Genomic DNA, 19,973 nt, shown 5'->3' on the forward strand with positions numbered 1-19,973 from the left:
CCTATATTTTGAGGCAGACTTCAAACAGTTCCTTTTTAGTCAGTAACATAAGCTGTTTTACTTGGAGGCGGAAGACGATGGATTGTTCAAGCCAGGTTGAAAACCTTTGAAAATTATCTGGTGCATGCAGATGTGTGTTACAGAAATAGAGAACACAGAATGAGGGAAATTAGAAGACAAAATGGATCATCATCATTGTCACTTAACACAAATTACAAAGTAAAACCTCATCTTCAGTTCAGGAAATCACTAACACAGGGAATCCTTGGATATATGAAAGAGAGTATGAATTATTATGAATTATATTATGAATTAAATAACCTTTATAACCACCCACTGTTCGGCCTGCGGGATGCTGGCACTGTGCAGCACTTAACTGATGACTAGCACAATGACAACTCACACGAATATGAACATGTCAAATGTGTGTCGATATGTTCAGCTTTGATCTTTTCACTGTGGTTATTCTCAAAAAGGACACCATGCCCTAAAAATAATCCAGGTACAATGTACGGCAGAATATGCAACTGAAACCTTAAAAATATTATGTCTCCCACCCTGGCATAGGGCCCGAGCACCAAGCAGTGCGAGGACCCTATTGAAATGCGAGGATGCAAGAAAATGTCAGGGGGGTAAGAAAATATCAGGGGCACAAGCACTAAGAGGTGTGAGGACCCCATGGGGGTGGAGCACCAAGGGGTCGAACTCGACCAAGGGGTCGAAAACATAGTTGAAATCCAAGGAATTCTTCTTCTTCTTCTCCTCCTCCTTTTCCCAGATGAATTGCAATTTTGGGGGCCTAAACATGCACGAAAGCTCTTGAAAGTTTGCAGAAAAATCAGTCGTGGTGAAAAATTACATATTGCATAGGTTTCGCAAATGGGTGTGGCAAAATGGCTCTGTAGCGCCCCCTAAACTCAGCCCCGGAACTGTGTTTTATGTACATTTATGAAATTCGGTGGGTTCATGTGTCTCTTCAAGACGTACAAAAAAGTCTCTTGGAGCGATGACCTAAACCAGGGGTGTCAAACTCAATCAAAGAAAGGGCCAAAATTTAAAACATGGTCTAAGTCGCGGGCCAAACGGGCTCAACATTTAGTGAAGACTCTAATAGTGACTCTTTTATTATAGTATATAATATAATATAATAATAACAATAATAATAATAATAATAATATATATTATATAATATATATTTTATCCAGAAATATGAATTTAAACAGCCAAACTACAAACAACTTTTCCTCAATAAAATAAATTGAATTTTAAATAATTTTTTGTACTATCCTGATGTTTTGTCTCATAGTGTCGTCTTATATTTATATTCTTTAATTATGGCCACATCAGCTCCACAAACAAGACACACAGGTTCACCTCCGACAGACAAACAGGTAAAACTCCACCCCCCACCTGCTTTGAAAGTCTCTGTTTTCTGTCTCCACTTTTCGTTTAGCTATTTATTTTGGGGGGGCTAGCTTAATGGCGCGTTTCCACTAGTACCTACGCTGAGTAGAGCTGAGTAGGTACTAGTGGAAATGCGCCATAAGTGTCGCTATAACAGCGCTGATCGAGGCATTGATCCGCTGATCGGTGTGTCATTATACCTGCGGGAGGAGTGGCTGCTGCATGGGTCCTGACTAGCGCGGCAGCTGTTCAGTGCATTGTGGGATTTGTAGTATTGGAGGTGGGAGTGCTGTTTACCGACGGGCCATTCTTAATAGTCACATGAAATTATCTCGCGGGCCGTATATAATTGTATCGCCACATCCGGCCTGCAGGCCTTGAGTTTGACATATATGACCTAAACCCAACAGGAAGTCGATTTTTCACGCATTTTTGGCGATTTACAGGGGACGTAAATGAACGAACTAGTCCAAGGGGGTTCAAGCGATCGACTTCAAACTTGGTCTGGTAGAAAAGGCATCAATGATGAAAAGTTATTAAAGGTCTCTACAAAACATTAACGGTTTGGGCGTGGCGAGCTGTCAAACTTCAATGTCTCGCAGTCAAACAGGTAGTTGTTAATAACTTGACTGTACATGATCCAATCAGCACCAAACTTGACATGTTTGATGAGAGTCACGCTCTGAAGACATCTACATGTCAATATTCATTCACAGTCATAGCGCCACCTGGTGGCAACAGGAAATGCTATGTTTTACACTATGATGGCTCAAGACCAGCCAGTTGATCAGATCCACTTCTTGGCGGGAGGAAGTGCATGTTTTATTCTCGGACGTCTCTCTCTCTCAGCAGGTTAATCACAGCCATCTCAAATTTGATCAGTGGAGAGAAGAGGGTCTGCTGAACACGTACGTATAGTTTGAGGTCTCTAACTTGTGAAATGAGAAAACTTGTAAAAAAAAATTAAACATCCCTGGACAAACAATGTGGATCAGTCATCAGTAAGCACACTCACACAAGTCAGTGAAAAGATTTGTCAATTCACATTTTGCCAGTATTATTTTGGAAGGGTCTGACTATAAACAAATAGTCATCTTGTCTTAAGTATTCCTCAAACATGGGGTGCTGCTGAAGGGTTAAATAGAGATCTTGGGTTGGTTTTGGGCAGCATGGTGGTGCTGTGGTTAGCACTGTTGCCTCACAGCAAGAAGGTCCCGGGTTCGAATCCCGGTTTGAACCCGGGGTGTTTCTGTGTGGAGTTTGCATGTTCTCCCCATGCTAGCGTGGGTTCTCTCCGGGTACTCCGGCTTCCTCCCACAATCCAAAGACATGCACATTAGGTTAATTGGTAACTGTGAATTGCCCGTAGGTGTGAGTGTGAGAGTGAAAGGTTGTCTGTCTGTCTCTGTCTCTATATGTGGCTCTGCGATTGGCTGGCGACCAGTCCAGGGTGTACCCCGCCTCTCGCCCGAAGTCAGCTGGGATAGGCTCCAGCTCCCCCCGCGACCCTGACGGATAAGCGGTATAGAAAATGGATGGATGGATGGATGGGTTGGTTTTTTTTATAACACCATATGTGTTGTGTTTGTGCCGAAGGACCTAAGTTAGACACCTAAAGGAGCTCCCTGTAGTGCCAATAAATGATAGTGTTGCATTTGCCCCCTCACTGGTTTTACTATCTAGCAGCTGTAGCTAGCTGTAGGGTGCTATCTCACAGACAGGGCTACATCAAAAACACTAGCGGACAAACAATTAAGTGATCACAGTCTGTTATTCAACTCACTAAAGTTTGGAGGTTTGTGGTCTTGTGTGGGTGACTGGGTGGGTCCATGATTAAACCTGATTCTTGTTGTGCTTTTCCAGATTAACACACATAAACATAAAGTGTTTACATACACAGCCATTCAATCCACCTGGTTATGCCTGATTACAGACTGCTGTCTTCTGAGTGTGACAGCAACTCAGATGTACAGCTTGGTACACGCCAACCCCCCCACTCCCCCCCTCCTCCACACACACACACACACACACACACACAGCCAATGTCCCACCGCCCCTGACAACATATTGCCAAAATAAACAGCATCAACCCTGTCAACACAGAAATCTCTCACTGCGAACTAGAGACTCAGACATACACCTGGTCGTCACACACACCGACATAAACACACACACTATAAACACATCTGGCAATCAGAGATGTGCAGAAACACACACAGCAGGGAGAAGAGGATCAACGGGACATTGATATTACAAATACATGCATACACCTGCTCTCTTTCTCTCCCTCTCTCTCTTTCACACACACACACACACACACACACACACACACACACCCCTGACAGAGATACAGACTGTTACTGACATGCTGAGGGGCAAGTGATTTTCTGGCAGCCATCGTCTCCGTGCCTCTTAATCTAAGCTTTGGGAGGCAGTCAGTGTTGACATCTGAGACCATAGTATGGGATCCTCTCATATCTGACCTTTAACACAGCCAGACCAGAGCAGGTAAATGTCTACAGCTCCCCAGTGACTTGCATAGATTTGATACTGTGCACAAGAGCAAATGCAAGAGAGAGAGAGAGAGAGAGAGAGAGAGAAAGAGAGGACAGCGATAGAGCACTGAGACACATGGAGAGTCCTTGGATAAAAACCTACAAAAAGTAAGTTCCTTGCTCTTTCCTTTCAATATCACTCACTCAGATTCCTTTGTTTCTCAATAGAGTGTTGTGCCCATGAGACGATATTAGCAAAAGCTTGAAATGTGTCAGCATATTCACTAAGACTCTTCTGTGTATTCCTGGTATGAATACATCACAGAATAGGGTCCTTAATGGGCTGAATAGGTTGCCTTACTCTAGGCCCCATTTAGATTACATTCACAACACATGTGATTGGATCATTGATACAGCATCATTGTGAAAATAAGCAGCCCAGTATCCCTATGAATTACATTTATGTTGGACAATTCTGCAGTTCAGTGTGCGTATTATATAAGCTACTCTCCATAAGAGGAAACAATACTCTTTGTTTTAAAGCTAATACTACTACAAGCTACTCAGAAAAAGTGGCCAATTACAATGAGGTATTTTACATCAAGAAACACCTATTGTTACATAACATACAGCAATGAGAAATGGTCCAGAAAATTACCCTTCAACCATACCATATTCCTTCAACCATACCTTAACCATACTATAGTTGCCTTGCTTGGATATTGTAGAAATCAAAAAATGTTAAACATGCTGGCATTAAGTGTCAAAAACATGTGACTGAATGTAATCCAGGATTATGCTGAATTGTCCAATATCTTCCTCTCTAGAAATATTACTGCAATAAGTTGCTTTGATGTGGCATGGCATTATGGCAAGTGTTAATCACTGGGTAGCACCACCAAACCACCTCCCACATCCACCGCTCTCCTGAGCCAGGAGAAGGCTTTGACCTGCCACCCGTACCCATGACACCTGCTACACGGGTCAATCAGCCAGGGGTGCCACGTCAGTTAGGGCCAGGGTGAGCCGGGTAGCTGGTCACCAGGCAGTTTAATCTCCAACAGATTCCCACCACCTGGCTCTACTGGCATCACACCAAGCCACACAGACCTCCAATCTGGCAACCCTTACTGTCATGTTGCAGAGGGTTCAACAGGAACTCGGATGGATGGATGGATGGATGGATGGATGGAGCATGTAAGTGCAGAAAGGGCATGTAGCCTATTTTTGAACCTCAATCTCTCAAAGATAACTGTTTGAACAGATCATCTACTGCATTCTCCTGATCAGTCCTGCTGTGTGTTGGTTACAGTTGGAGTCATGGGTGCCCTGCAGGCTATACTGCTGCATAAGTGTATGTGAATACATGAATGTTTGCCTCAGGGGATGATTTGCTCTTGCTCTTCTTTGATTACCAGTTTGTAGTCAGGCTTTTCAAAATGACACATTTCTAAGATTCCCCTTCAGCAATATAGCATGTGGCATGTAGTGAAATTTCCCATCTGTTGGATGAGGACTTAGCATTTTGGCTTGACTGTCCACTTCTTTGTTGTAAATGTGTGCAGCAGAATTGTTCTATGTCTTGAAGATAGAATGAGGTCAACCATGTATGGCTTAGCTCCAAAAGGAGACTGATGAAAAGAAAAGAAAAGCATTTTTTTATTTTTTATGTAATGATAAAGAGGGTCATGTTTTGTATTAAAGGTATAACTGGCTGCACTGGATTGTATAACCAACCAGAATCTGTGACAAAATTTGGACACAGCAGCTTAATTTTCCTATCCTCCAAATCCTTCGCTCAGCACATTATCAGTCTTTATACAGACACAAAAAACAAAGATATGCACACAGACCCACACTATGTCCCCATTCCCCAACGCTCACACACACACACACACACACACACACACACACACACACACACACACACACAGCTTTGCAAGAGGTTTAACGAAAGGATGCATCTGTCGTCTGTATTAACGTACAGCTTCTATGTATCTATATGCATGTACAGTATGTAAATCCTTTACATTTCTGCTAGTGAACCAGAACACAGGAGGTAACACTGCATGCAGTTGAGCAAACATATAGCATGAATTCATCACATAGTCTACGTCTGTAGGGTTGCTGTGAGAACAAAGAGAAATCAAATTAAACTCAGATCATCCACTGTCAACACACGGCATGCACACATGCACAAAAGGATAAAGGCAGTTTAATGAGGTCTGCAACAAATGACTAGTTTCATAATTGATTTTTTTTATTAATCATCTGTTATTCCATAATAAAATACTAAAAACAAAGACAAATGCTTGTTAATATTACAAGTCAGTAGAGCCAAAATTAAATTGATCTCTTAAGATAACTTAGTTCTAACAAACAAACAATACCCCAAAGGTTTTCAGTTTACAATGATGTGAAGCAGAGAGAAGCAAGCAGATATTCACATTTCAGAAGCCATAACTGTCAAATATATACTTTTTATTTTCACTTGACTCAAAAGATTAACAAAATCTCACAAATGGCTGTGATTCATTGTGTGAAATTGAATATTGAGTCCTTATCATCTATAATTGCAATCTTATTTTGAAGCTTGGGAAACACACTTCATTAACATTCATGCAAATGAATCACAGCAAATTGAATAAAGCTAAACTCAGTTGATTTGAATTGAGATACCTCTGGTGGAGAAACAGGACAGACAGCATGACTCTCTACAGCCTTACCCTGAGTGACTAACACCATCTGATCCAGTCTCCTTCTGTTTTCCCACTCCATCCTATTTCCCATATTTAAGTGACTAATAATAGTCCACACAGTTCCATGAATCATGGTTATTAAGCAACGTAAGAGAAAATATTTGCACCTAAGTCTCCTGGCTGCTTATTTTTCACAGTCTCATTGAGCAGATAACCCACAGAGAAGCCGCAGACACCAAGCACTCGCTCATGGTACAAACAAAACAGCATCTTCATGACTGTAACACAGTTAAGCAAATGAAGAGCTTGTATTTGTGCTTCACTCATCCACAACTTCAAAACCAAAGGGCAGAGTCAGAAAAATTGAGAAACCAGATTGAAACAGATGAGTGCAAGATGAGGCATCAAGTCAAAGAGGAAGAGAGACAGAGAAAGACAGAGGAATGGTTAGTAGGTGGGGACCTTGAGGAGCCTCTGTTCTCTGAACATGGAGGGTTAGTGAGGCAGCACTTGGCAGTTGGTTCAAAGCTACAAACTCTGAATCAATCTTTTACAGCTTGTCCAAACAGACTCACATAGACACATACACATGGGCCTGAAAAAGGACATACACACAGTAGCAACCACAAACAAGCAGACAATTCTCAACACTTTGTAGACACACTATAGCAGACCTGTGTTGTGAGACAAAAAAGGCTTTCACTTCCTATGCATGATATGCTTGAAATGGGAGAGAGTCTTACTTGATACTGAGACTAAAAGTGTGTGTGTGTGTATGAAAGTGTTTGTTAGTGTGTGGCCAATGCTGTGTTTCTTTAATGAGCTCGGTTTACACACTTCGTTAATTGGCTGGCACAGCAAAGGACCGTCCAAGATCTACAGACCAGTCTGCACACACACACACACACACACACACACACACACACACACACACATATACACATCTCCATTTCACTGTGCTTATTTATTCATGTATTAGTTAGTTTGTTCCACTAGGTTCACTTGCAGGCTGCTGTAGTAATTGCCACTATATTCTCTGCATTGATTTCCACTCCAAATGCAACACTCTGTGCCATGCACGTGCGCACGCAAACACACACACTTACACCCGTGCATGCAGAGTCATCGACTCCCTGGAAGCACCTTTTCTTTGCAAAACTGCCTTCACAAGAAACAAAGAAAATTGTATGCTCACTCAATTTATCTTTCCATTTATCCATTTACCTGAATCTCCCTAACATGTATTCATTTGTGGTAACAAAGAGACAGGTGAGACAGCAAGAACTGCAAATATTCTAATTAAAGTATCTGGGAGGGGAAGAGAGCCGAGCTTTCTTTCAGCACACCCCTCATCACACTGGCTGTAAAAATAGCATCAACCCCACAATCCCAGGCACTGTTCTGTCTGCTTGCAGCTCAGGGCTTGTTTCTGGTGAGCAATAGGAGGTACAGTGAAGAGATTTTGCTGTTGCTGCACAACAAATACAGAGCAGCCAGACTCAGTCCGCATAGGCATTCTGTTCGAGCTGGATGTGATAGTCCACTCAGGCTGGACTGTGTATGTGTGTGCTGTGCGGTGCCATGCTAAACATGATTACAGATGTGTGTGTGTGTCTGTGTATATATATGTGTGTGTGTGTGTGTGTTTGTGGATATGCAGGCAGGCAGGACAGGAGGTCTGCTGGGAGAGATAACTGCTCAAATCTGTCCTCTCCTTCTCACTCACACCCTTCTGCTCAGACCTCTAAAAGCTTACCCCTAGGCTTACCCTGCACAAACACACACACAAGCACACAAGCACACACACACACACACACAGGATCCTCATATCAACCCTATCCCCAACTCCCATTTCAGTCTTCACAGTTCTCCTTCGTCCATAGCAGTTGTTCTTCATATGAGAGAGGTGGACATGGAGAGACAAGAAAAAGAGATGCGGACAACAAGTGCATTAGCACGGTTGTGTCCAGGCAGGGTTATCATCTATTAATGAGGTGCAGGTTCACACATGCATGCGCATATATGCACATATGCACTCACTTTCCCTAGCAAGCGGACACACATTCATAGAGAGAGTGAAAGTTAGAGAGGGGCTGTTTCATATTTAATCAGGATGTTTTAAAGTTGAAAGTGAATTGAAATGGCACAAAGAGAGTTGAGTTCCCCTAAAAAATATTAAGCTCTCATGCATTCTGCAGGTAATTATACTGAATGAAAGGGGAAGCAAACCATACTTCTTTCATAAATCTCCATCTTTTGTTTATCCACCTTATGCTCCCTTTCCGGCATTCCTTTTTGTTTTTTTCAGCAGCTGTTTTTCCTTTTGCAGTGACCCACTGCCCTCCCATCTCCTCTTTCTCCCTGCGAACAAACAACTCCACGTCAGGCGGATTTTCTCTACACCATGCCTGAATGCATTATCTCCTCTCTTTCCAACACCTTTGGGGGTGAGAATGACCAGGCTATGTCAAGGAGATTCTTAAGATCAGCATCTCTCCGTGCTGGGAAGTCTCAACTGTGAGGAAATCTGTCCTTGAAGCAGCAGAGCCTCCCACCACTGTCTTAGACAGGAAACCAGAGGGCAGCACTGTCATCATCATGTGGGTGGCCAGGTTTTTGAGAGAGAGACACATTCACAGTGAGGAATTATTGTGATGTGATGAATTCATGTAATTCAAAAGTCGGTTACGGTGACCCCTGTAAAGGTCTTTGTTTCCTGATGTTTGTTTCAAACTGCACATCGCTCCTGCAGCACCGCAGACAGCTCCCTCACTGGATCCTGCTGCACTGGTCAGCACCACAGACAGCTCCCCACTGCATAAGGTGCAGTCTGGCTGACACAGCACTGCAACTCACAAAAAGGGGTCCAATGGCCTTTTGGAGCTTACTCACAGATTTCCTACAGCCTACAACACAGATGGTGAAATCTTACTTTTAACGACACTATCACTTATTCCAATGCCACCTTTCCACATACACGATTAATAACAGTCTATCTGACAGTATTAACGTATATAATAAGTATAGTTACACAATAGCATGTTCACAAATTAACACTGACACCCCAGTTTATCTGCTGCTGTAATCTCTTTTATGTCAAATGTAAATCACAGTCATCCACATTTGTTGCTCAGTAATAAGAAAGGAAAAACATGCAAAGTCAATGAAATCTGGGATCCTTACTATCATAAAGGTCATTGTTGAAGACAACACTTGAAAAAACAAGACCAAGACCCTGCAGCCATGATAGTGGCTCTGTGAGGATGCACTATGACACAATCTCACCATCTTAGTTTAGTATTTTGTCATGGCAATCCACCCAATAGTTGTTTAAATATTCCAGTCTGGACCAAAGTGTTGGACCAACAGATCGACCAACAGACCAACAGACCAACAGACCAACATTGCCATCTATAGAGCCATACCACTAACATGGCTAAAAATGTAACTTTGCTGTTGTCTTATTTCCACATAATAGTGCAGACATTCTTAATAGGTCACAACCAAAGAATTTCTATGTGAGATTAGAGCAAGAAAAGTGTAGAAAACATATTGACAAAAAAATAATTGACAATGTAATTCCTTGTGACCGAAAGCCCTAAAGCCATCGGCACCACAAATTAGGCACCACAAATTAAGCTCCTCTTTGTGCCCTTCCCTCCCACAGCTGCAGCCTGGGAGAGGACACAAGGCCAGCTCAGCCTCATCACATAAAGGCAGGCGGAATGCTAATAAAGTTGGATTCAATCAAATTGAAAGCAGTCTTTTGGTAATTCATGGCTTTAAAATTAGAATTCTTGTTCTGCATTCAGAGCCTCTCTCTGTCTCTCCCACACAGCCCGAGTCTCGTCCTGGCTCAAACTGAGAGAATGTTGTGTTATCTACTGACAAGACAGACATGTGAGGCATTTGTTTTTTTTTACTTTAATCGTACAAAAACGTGAACACTTAAAATTACTACGATTCTAAATTATGTTAAAGTGAGTAAAATCCTCTTTTCTTACTGTAACGAAATGTTTGGTGCTAAAGAGACACTGCTGGTGGTTAACATTGCCTACTAAAGATATCATCTTTTTGTTGTCACTCTTTTTTTCTTCACGCCATTTGTTGATTAAGCCTCATTCTCTGTAGGCACTGACACATATCTTGGGGGTCTTGGGGGCCATGACTAAGTCCAGCTAAGCAACACATTCCTGTAATGAACAGCTTTGGCTGCTCTCAAAAATAAAGGGCATCGTTATCTGTCCTCCAAATGGTTTTCTACAGAAATGAACAAAACACCACTGGATGTTTAAGATGACAAATAGCAAAAGTAAAAGCTAGATAGCTGTTGTGTTTAGTCACAAACAGAGGATTAAAATTGCTGTTTATTTGTATGAAAATGTTGCAGATTAAAACCTACCTAAACACTACTGTTACTCTGTGTGCAAGCACATGTGCATGGCTATAGTTTTCTGACTGTGTGTGCCCTCAGAGTGCTGTGGCTAATGGCAGTGTCATAATATTAGTCATATTAGGAGGGGATTAGTAAGAGAAACCGTCTTAAGGATGTGATCCCTGGGAGGGGGTGCCAGATACTGCTTGTATTACTGTCAGCCCTGTCTCGCACACACACTGGGAGCCTAGCAGCCTCGCCTGCTTTCCTCAATAGGATCTGTAGAGAAACATGACACACTGAAGCGCACCACCTACTGTAGCTCATTCCCCTCTTCCACTGTGTTTTTTTTTATCTCATCTATTGAAGTGCTGTTGTGAAACATGTCGCGTAGAAAAACAGAAATGCTCCAGCTGTGTTGGAAGGTTGAAGTTTACGGATTAGGAGAGCAAGTCCTACGCTCTTGAGCTTAACAAGGTGTTCCCTCTCTTACTGGGCCAAATGTGTCATTTATGGTTGAAGCCAAAGTGACAAACTTCTCAGTGACTAAAGTGCATATATTCTTTTACAGTATGTTTTCATAATACAGTGTTGATACCAGTGGTGCTTGCTATAGAGGATGCACATGCAGCAACCCACTAGCGACAAAGCTTAAATTATTTAACATAATCTTAATAGATTATTTCTAAACATTTGAAATAAACAAATAAAAACTTAATATTAACTTTATATTAATATTAACTTTTTGGGCAAGTTTCAAGTGAAATTATACAGTATTAAGGTACCTGCAAAAATAAAATGTATTGTATTCTCTTTCCTAATTGGTGCCACCCCTGCCATGCAACACATGTTAATTCAGCACTGGCTTCCCCCTGATCCTGCCTCCATCTAATACAAGTATATGGGTGTATAAACGGTGCAGAAGACTTGCTCTAAAAGCAATAAATCAGTGGTCTTCATCAGCGATTGGTTGAGTAGCCAATCTCGTGTTGTTATTGCCACAATATCGGCCATTTCCCGCTGCATCAGTCTAGTTAGATGGCAGTAACACAGCAGAAAATAACCTGTAAGTGGTAAGATAGCATAATAGGTGGAACTGTAGGCTATTACCATTTTTGATCTGCACTATTACATTTTGTAGTTGCTGTAACAGAAGCAGTAGGCCCTTAAGCCTTGAGCAGACAATATTTCATTATTGTTGTTATTATTGTTGCTATTGTAACAACGGAAAATGCTTAAATGTCTAAATTTTTTACATTTTCCTAGTTTGTTTTGTTTTCTAGAGGATCCTTCAGTTCGGTGAGACTGAAGGTAAGAAGCCAAGGTAAGCTGTTGAATGAAGTGTGTACTCATGCACACCACAACCACTCGCACAATTACACTGAATACTCCTGTGTATGTGCTCCAGCTCATACAAACCAATCTACAGTATATGAAGCTCTATGCTGAATTCATAATTGCATAATTAGATATAATTGCATGTGCTGTGGGCTTGCCTGACAACATAATGAGGCAGCCATAAAATAGTTAGTGGTTCCACTTATAAGAACATAATCAAAGACTACAAGATAAAAGGGTATACACATACAAACACAGGCAGCCAGTGGGATAGGCCCAGAGCTACACACACAAAAAAGAGTAGGAATTATTAAAAAGAAAGAAAAGACAAGAGGGAGGGAGTTCACTACTCTTATTATACTCTGTCAACAGTGGCTCAGTTCAGCGGTGACTGTGAGTGTCTCTAAGCTTCCCATGTCACAGCCTTTGGGACATTAGTTGCTCCCTACCTTTCCTTACTCCACACCATTGCCCAAGGAATGACCAAGGCAAGACTCACACAAGCACGCCTCAGGAGAGCACAGATAGGACACACACACACACACACACACACACAAGGCCAGGTCTAATTATGCTGGCCTAATGACCACAGTGATTACTGTCTGGTTGTTGTTGATGAAGAAAGCTGCAGGAGCTGGAGGGTTGTATGGGTGGTGTAGCTGGGACTCTTGGCTAACAGCTCTTCTTTGCTGTCAGCCGTAATGAGTCAGCCCTGACACCGTCAGAGCTACTGTGTGTGTGTGCGTTTATAACCAGTGCTGAAAATGATTCCACATCCCTGCCCACACGCTGGTGGACAGTCCTGTCACTACAGACTAATTAGCAGAAGCTATAGCTGTGCCAAAATCAACAAATCAAACTGCTTTCTTAATAAGTTGTAACATGTTGCAGCAAGTTTGCTGCCACAATAGCAACTACAGCAGTTAACCTTCTCTTCGTGAAATTCGGTACCATGGTACTGCAGCATCCACCGCAATTTGATGTTTCTGACATATTGTCAATTATTGCTCAATGAGCCTGCAGGTTTTACAGTTCTGCAACACAAAACTGACATCAATCAAACAACTGCTTACAGGGCAAATTTGTTGCTTTGCAATCAAAGTAAACCACGACTTTAACACTATGCGATTTATTGATATTTAGGAGGCAATTCTGACCATCATCAAAGTAGAAAACCACGAGAGTCTGTGTAGGGGAAGAAGCAAAAGCTACTACATTTCCCAGAGGGTTACAGTACAATCATTGTAGCTTGTTTAAGGGTCGTCCACAGCTGCTGGCGGAGGCAACCTACTGGACCAATTCCAAAACTTTTTGTACCTACCAGTCCCTTTGAACTCTAAATATGTAAAAAGGTTTAAAAATAAAAGTCACCTGTAATTATAGCATGTTATGGAGTAATGTGCAAACCACTTGTTGTCTTTTCTGAGAAATTCATAATTGTTATGCCAAAAATGAACTGATTATACTCAATCACTATTGTCACTGACTCCATCAGTGGCTTGTAGCAGTGGCACTCCCCTCACAGGTGACTGACAGCACAAAAGCCTCATAAAATAAATGAAATAAATGAACAGCTGCTGACTTATCTAACCTGTACACACTGCATGTATGGGCCTAGCTTTACACTGAACTGAACATAACAGTTTGAACCAGCAATAGACTGAACACACTACTGAACCAAGGACAGTCAGAATTAACATTACAATGTTATGAGTGGTGATGTGTCCATTTACTGACGTAATACTAAAGTGCAGTTGATCCCAAATTTGAAAATGAAAATTAGAATCTACGAGTGAGCGACCGACAGTAAATCAGCACAGCAGATAGTTTGGTCAAGAGAGATAGCCATTAACAGTGCAAATGAAGGGAAACATGTAATGACAGGACCCCAGAGTCACTGATGAGGGTGATGGATGGCTTTCCACTCAAATACATGGCAGTTCATCACTCACTTCAGACAAACACAGGCACAAACACACACACATTCTTCACGGGGCATTTTCACACACAGTCACACACTCTCTCATGCTTTCTCTCATTCTCTCCCTTATTAACCTTCTGCACATCCACTTACTCTGTTTTGCACATGCTATTCAGCACTGTATTGCTGGCACTGCAATTACATATAAAGCCTTGAAAAACACTGTGTATACACACAGACACACACACGCAGAGCATCACTCACCGTTGCCCTATCACATACTCTGATCAGTCAAAGAAAAAGAGCACAGTATTCCCCTGTCGTCTCCATCTTGTCTGTCTGTCTCTTTGCCACAAACGATTATCATCTGTTACTTATTGCTTATTATTTTCAATGAATTGATTCATCTTTAAATGTACAAAAATGATGACAAATGGCACAGAATAACAGAGTTCAAGGTGATGTGTTAAGATTTCTTATTTTGTCAGTCAAACAAAATTGCAACCATTTTAAAATCAATACAAAATGGTTGTAACTGACAAATGTTTGGTATTTTTTCTTGACAAATAGGAATTCATTTCAGCTACAGATGTTGGTTATTTTTATTATCAATCAACATTTTGATTATCTTAGTGATTACAGCCTCTCTCCTTATTTTTGAATGATCTAGTCCCTAAAATGTCTTAATGTTGTTTGTTTAGTTCAACAAATTGTCCAGAACACAACAATATTCCACTCATAATCATATAAAACAGAAAAAGCAGCAAATCCTTTTTTAGACATTTCAACAAGGATTGTTTTTGCATCACTGCTTAATAAATGACCTAAAAACTCACTCACTTATCACACTTGTTGGAATTACTGCAGCAGAGTTTAATATGGCGTATTAAAATGGTTTATTTTTTATGACCAACAGTCAAAAAACTTTAATTGATACAATATGACAGTAACCAGCAGAAGCTTGTTATTTATTATATTATATTTATTATATTATTAAATAATTCAGAGCTGCAACTACCGATTATTTTGATTATTGATTGAAAATTTAGTCCAGAAAATGTCTTAAAATCGCTTAGCCGACAAATAGTCCAAAACACAAAAATATTCAGTTAGTGGTGATATAGAAAGTCAGCAAATTTCATAGTTGAGAAGCAAGTGTTGTTTTTGGGGTTTTTTAAGTTTATAAATGATTAATGAATGAACATTTTACATTCTTGCACTGAATCTGTCTTGACTTTTGCACTTGTTTTATTTTGTTGTGGCACTTTATGTTGTCTTTTTGCACATTGTGATGACTGCCTTATTTCATCTGCTAAAATATTAAATGTAGCACCACTGCCCTCAGGGAAACTAAATTATTCTTGTATATGAATGGGTTGTCCATAAAGTTCTCTTAAGTCTAAATGATCTCTCGGTCATCAACATTTTGGGCATTCATTTTCTGACAAGCAGCTAACTAATTGGCTAATGATTAGTTTTTTCTTATCGGACAACTGAATTAACCAACTAATTGTTTCAGCTCTCCACACTGCCCTGGCTGTGACACTCACTGAAAGAGAAGTTTCATGTTCTCCCCCCCATGCAGCTTCTCTCTTCTCCCTCTGGTCTTCACCCCTTAGTTGCTCTGTAGTCAAGGGACACAGTGTGTGGGGCTCAGAGGTGCTGGGTAAACAGTGGTTCTGCAAAGTGCTTTTTCCCAGGCTGTGTATACCTGGGTAATAGAGGCAGTAATGGAGTTTGTTCAGGCTAAGGTAATCCTGGAGCTGTGAGCGCAGCATCTGCTGCTGTTTCTCACTGACGCTGTTCTGTTCCACAGCAGGTACTGATGTTGTTGTAGCTGTCACCGTTACTGTCCCACACAAGCCGTTGGGGAAGCAAAGCAGCGTGTGTATGTTTGTGTGAAAGTGTATGCATGTCTATGTGCATCCTGAGCAACAATCGCATACTGATAAAGGTGAGGTTCTGCTGAAAGATGTGTGTCTATGGGTGAGGGAAGGTGTCTGGATGTGTGTGTGTTTGGTAGAAAAGTCTGTTTGTGTGTGTGTGTGTCTGTGCATGTGGAGAGAAAGAATCTAAAAAATATATGTGTTTGGATGTTATAGCTCACCTTTGGGAGGTGGGATAAGAACAGGGCTGGCGGCTAGGAATTCATTTACGGGGCCCGATCTCCTAGAAACAATTTCTTTATGTGGGTTACACACATTTAGAGTGGCTACTCGTCCCCCCTGGGTCTCAGCACACCACACACGGCTACTGGAGATGGCCAATGAAATACAGAACACCTTTTATAGGACACATGCTTTTTATTTATTTTTATTTATCCCCTGTAGCTTTCTTTCTTTTTTTTTCTCTGTCTCTGTCCCTCTCTCGCTGTCTCATTCGGGTTTCTCATTCTCGATCTGTCTTTTTTCATTCTCTCCTGTTCTCTTCTCATCATGCACAGCTACAGGAGGTGGCAAATGAAAAAGAGATCACTTTTTATAGGACACATGCAGTACTTTTTATGTCTTCCTGCTTGCTCTCTTTGTCTTTGTCCTGTCCCGTCTCTCTCTCTCAGTCTCTATCTCTCAGGGCAGGAGCTTTGACATTATTCCTAAGGCCCAGAGGGCTTATTGGTAGAAGAGAGGGATAAAGTAAGCGAGAGAAATTCAGCAAGAGGGACCATGTGTGTTAAAGGTGCACAGGGAGACATAAAGAAGTTGTGGGATGTGGACACTTGAAAGTGTGTGTGTGTGTGTGTGTGTGCGTGTGCGCGCGCACTTTTGGTCATGTTGCTATGGGGAAGAAGGATAAGCTGGTCCAATTTGAGCAAGTTGTGTGGCCTGCAGTCTCCTGTCGCCCAAGACAGGAGCATGACGAGGGCAGTGTGTGTGGTGTGTGTGTGTGTGTGTGTGTGTGTGTGTGTGTGTGTGTGTGTGTGTGTGTGTGTGTGTGTGTGTGTGTGTTTTATAACAACAATCAACAATTGGAAAACAACTGCAAAAGGCTCATTTGAGTGCTGTGCTGGTTTTAAAAGCAGTGTCATATACACTGTTCTTCATATGCAGCCATTCATTTTCTAAGAATATACACAGAGGCACAGGGATTAAGACATTAACCGTCTTTTGCTTGACTTCTTTTCATTTCTCTTGCCGTTGTTTCCTGTCATCTTTCCACTGATTGCTATGTAATAAAGTGATTTTAAAGATTATTTATAAAAAGCAAAGACATGCATTCATCTTCACATTCATGAAAACACACGCATTATCTTTAGCCAAAAAACGTGTGTTGGCCTACAATAAATGGTTATCCTTGTAGGGATCAGCTTTATGTGCCCTGTATGCCCCCATGTAGCCCATATCCTAAGCCTTAACCTAAACGTAATCTAACCTAAAACCAACCTTCAAGCTCTTTCCAAAAATGTCCTCAGTCTAAAAGTCGTCATCGCTTTGCTGTCTTCCCTGTCTCTCGTCTTGTCTCATTATATTTCCTTCTCGTTTTGAAGGAAATATAATGTGATTCAGCCAACATGGCAATTCATATCTAATTAATTACACATGAGGAGGAGTACTATACTGTTGTATTTTATTTACTGAGGCGGGTGTGCAGCCTGTCGTTGGAGGGAGGCTGTAGTTACAACATGCTTCCTAAATGACATGGCACAAAAGTAGATTCATAACAATACACTCACATAAATGTATACCACATTTTTAAGCTTCATTAATAAATAAAACTCTCATCTTTCCTTCTGTTTTCACCATTTCTAACTTCCATCTCTTCTGTCTGTCACATCTGTGTGCATGTGATTAGCAATGTGAGCAGAAAACCAGAAGTGTTTACTGAATAAACCGGTGATGTTACAACATTTCATGATGGCATTCATTGGCCTGTGGTCACATTAAAAATACATTTGAGTACAGTTCCAGGAGCAACTAATCAGTGGCCGCACATTTGTTTCTTTTAATGTATTCCTGTATCTCCACATAAACCTCAACATCCAGTCTTCCTCCCCACTCTAGTCACCATCTCCCTGCATCTTCCTCCACTGTCAATCATGCCTCACTGTCAGTTCTTTTCCTCCTTTTTTTTTCTGTAACTCCCTCACTCTGCTTCTCTGCTTCGTCTCTGCTATGTTCTTCAGAGAGGCTCATGAAAACAGAGGGAGAGTAGGAGACAGAGACAGCTGGAGCAGGAGCATGTCAAATATATTTGCAGTTGGGATGACCATCTTTGTTTAAATCAAACCAGCTTGTATGCTCACACAAACAACTCAAGGTCAAGAAATGGAACAGCCATAAAACAACATGATTAGGAGACCTCTAACAGTGCATGTGAACATATCTAGCAGTAAGTAGCCAGTACCTCACCGCTTCAACTCTTCTACCAAACTGATGCATTTTGTTGCAACTATGTTGTTGTCACTGTCACCAGTAAAGGTCATCTTATGAATAACCATCTTCAGTACATCAGGTGATCCTGCGCAGAAGACGCCCATCACTGTTTTCAGGGTGATGAGTTTCCCTACATGCACCCACATTATGTTCCTGTCACGCAAAGACTACACAAACCACTGTTTACTGCAACTATGTTTTTAATGGACGACCCTGTGCGAAGGGAAACGTCAAGGTTCCTCGTCTGCTCTTCCTTGGTGAAATAAGACAAACATACTTGTTATTTAGCACCTCTGGACAAATCGCAACTCATACAATCAATCATCAGGAAGTCAGACTGCTGTTTGCAGCCGCTAAGCACCAGCTCTGCCTAAAATAGCGCACTGAACCCGGCGCCATATGCCCATAGACGCACAGCTAAGATCTGCGCCCCGGTGTGTGTGTGTGTGTGTGTGTGTGTGTGTGTGTGTGTGTGTGTGTGTGTGTGTGTGTGTGTGTGTGTGTGTGTGCGTGTGCGTGTGCGCGCTCGTGTGTGTGTGTTAGAGAGAGAGAGAAAGAGCGACAGAGGAGGGCAAGCCTATAGGCTATAGACTGTGCAACACCTAAAACAACCGCAATCATTTGTCTCTGCTGTAAAATCACAACCGTGATAATAAAAGTGATACCACACCAGAGCAGGCTGATGGGATATTGCCATGAGCAATCTTTTTGCATAACTCTCATGCCTTCATATAATCAAATCCTTGTCAATTCACTAAAATAGAACAGATGAAGTGTAATCCATTCTGTGCGTAAATGGTTTTCAAAGATGAGATAACCAGTGGACTGTTTACACAGGCATATTCATGCACGCCAGGTGTGCCTCGAATTCCCTTTTTTTATAACGCACACTTATCATGGCGTTAACAAAAACAACATTAAAACCATAAGATGCACCGGGCTGGTCTGTGCAGGTGTAAAGGCGATCCAGGGATCCATACCTGTTGGTGCAGTGTGGTCTTGTTCTGTTAGCCCAGCAGGTGAACCTCTCTCCTCATAGCCGCTCCGCTATCCGAGACGGAGGAGAGGTTCGCATCCCCTCTCCAGTACCATAAATCGGCTCCTCTCACGCACCGGCCGCTCAGGTTCGACTGGAGCGGTAAAGTTATACCATACCATCCACCTGCCGCAGCCGGGCCGCAGAGAAACTAGACGTGACCCCCTGGATTAAAACCAGCGCGCTACTCCGGTGCAAGGAAAGGTCCCCTGAAAGTTCCGCTCCTCTCCTCTCCTCTCTTGGTGAGACAGGAAACTTAGTTATGAAGCCATACCAACATGGAGGAAACATCCAACTTAAACCGCCGCAATCAGGCTTTTGTTTTGCACCGAGAA

At 41.8% G+C, this 19,973-nt stretch overlaps 1 protein-coding gene across 1 annotated transcript in view; it reads right to left on the reverse strand.

Annotated features, from left to right (window-relative positions):
• LOC139210019 (chemokine-like protein TAFA-2) overlaps positions 1-19,600 on the reverse strand; it is a 76,665-nt gene extending 57,065 nt beyond the window's left edge. The window contains exon 1 of the mRNA XM_070839969.1: positions 19,583-19,600. The gene's annotated coding sequence lies outside the window, so the exon portion shown is untranslated. The remainder of the gene's footprint in view (positions 1-19,582) is intronic.
• Positions 19,601-19,973: the final 373 nt, after the last annotated feature.

The sequence above is a fragment of the Pempheris klunzingeri genome, chromosome 11, assembly GCF_042242105.1.
Source record: "Pempheris klunzingeri isolate RE-2024b chromosome 11, fPemKlu1.hap1, whole genome shotgun sequence".
Lineage (NCBI taxonomy): Eukaryota > Metazoa > Chordata > Actinopteri > Acropomatiformes > Pempheridae > Pempheris > Pempheris klunzingeri.